Raw genomic sequence first — 2,065 nt, 5'->3', positions numbered from 1 at the left:
GGGACCAGAACTAGACGGTGCCTAGTTACCATTATAGACCATTCTGATCAGGACCACAGCGAAGGAGAAAAACATAGAACAAAATCCATAATAGGAAAAAGACCAGAATCACTGGTCTAGTAGAGATGAACGGAATCCCCAAGACAATAGCTCATACATACCTTTCAAACCTAGAACTGAATCCACTCTGGGAAATCATCTTTCAACCTATAAAGTGAACAATGACACCTGCTAGGGAAGAGCTCTGCAGAACGAGCAACCATGTTAGACCCAAACGGCAACATTTGCCCAAAAACAAAGTTCAGAGGCAGGGAGGGGCGGAAAAGATGAGGGAATGGAAATGTGTAAGGCAGGGAGGAAGTGAAAAGAGTGTTGTTACCTCGAGGGGACTGCAACTAAAGTCATGAAACAACATGTGTGTAAAAAGTTTTAGGCGAACAAAATTAATTTGCTCCAGAAATGTTCACCTCAACCACAGCAAAGTTTTAAAAACAAGACAAGATCTTAGAAACAAACAAAATGTCCATCAGCATGTCCCTGGTTGATGCTCACCCTCATGAAGAGATCACTGACGATATGAGTAGTTTAACAAAGTGTGGCTAAGAAACTAGATGGTGCCAGCTAGCAGAAAAACTAGCATCTGGAGTCTTAAAGGCTTGTCTTTCAAACAAGCAGCCATCTAAGTGAGGCGTTAAGTCCACATGGAAGAAGCACATTACCCTGTGTGATCTGAGGATTGTAGATAATAATATCCAAATCTGAAGGAAAGGATAGTATCAGAGCTTAAATTGTGAACAGCTGGTTTGCAGAAGGCTCTGGATGATAGTGGACGACCAAAATCCATTCGCAGGGGCCACACGTGGATTAAGCTTCTGGTGACTCCCCTCTGACCATAACTGAGAGATGTGCCTAGCCTTGTTGTCACACAGAGCATGGCAAAGTTGAATATGGCAGTTGTAGTTAAGCTGAAATGTAGTGTCTTTCCATTTTATCTCCCTTTTGACCATTTTAAAGGTGTTTCAGATTAAAAAAATAAATAAAAGTAAAGGGAAAATATACATGGATCAAGCCTCAGGCGAATCCTCTTTTGACCATAGACCAGGGATGTAAATTGCCTTGCTAATATGCAGAGTGCATTGGAAAGTGGGTTGTTGGAGATACAGTTACATTAAAGTTTAGCACCTTATCATTTTATCTCCCTTTTGGCCCATCTTAAATTTGTTCTAGTTTTAATATATTCTGCTTCTTTTTTCTTTTGTGATACTATGTGTTTTCTTATTAATCATTTTATTGGGGCTCATACAACTCTTATCACAATCCACACATACATCAATTGTGTAAAGCGCACTTATACATCTATTGCCCTCATCATTCTCAAAACTCACTTTCCGCTTGAGTTTCTGGAATCAGCTCCTCAATTTCCGTGTTTGGTTTTTTTATTTAAACATTTTATTGAGGGCTCTTACAGCTCTTGTAACAATCCATATATCAGTTGCATCAAGCACATTTGTACATATAAGGACATCACTGTTTCATAGACATTTACTTTCTATTGAGCTCTTGGTGTCAGCTCCTCTTTCCCCCTCTCTTACCTCCCTCCCAGTGACTGGATTAATGGCTTTTTGGGGTTCGGTGGAGGAGTTTGGGCGGAAATGGGGAGCTAATAGCAATGAGTACAAGACAGAAGAAAATGTCCTACTAAGGGGCTACACCAGAAGGAATTAAGGTAGAGTCCTGCTGAATGAACAGCCCTCTCTGAAGTTGCCTACACTCTTGAACTGTGGATTGGGGAACTCAGATGGGAGAGGAAGCAGAGTGGCCACCCCAGGGTTGTGGAAGTGGTAGTTATTGGACCTGGGGAAGAACCCCCAGCTTGGTGGGTCTCCAAAGGAAAGGGACCCAGAATCACCATATATTTAGTATCTCAATGCTCCCCTCACAGTGCCATGACAGGTTTTAATCTGTTGGGTAGGGATCTGCACTTGGAAGAATTGATCCAGGAAGTTTCCCCTGGCATCAGTCCCCTTACGTTGGGTAAACAAAGCTCAATGGAATTGGAGACAGA

The sequence above is a fragment of the Tenrec ecaudatus genome, chromosome 18, assembly GCF_050624435.1.
Source record: "Tenrec ecaudatus isolate mTenEca1 chromosome 18, mTenEca1.hap1, whole genome shotgun sequence".
Classification (NCBI taxonomy): Eukaryota; Metazoa; Chordata; class Mammalia; order Afrosoricida; family Tenrecidae; genus Tenrec; species Tenrec ecaudatus.
This window is presented reverse-complemented; position numbering follows the sequence as displayed.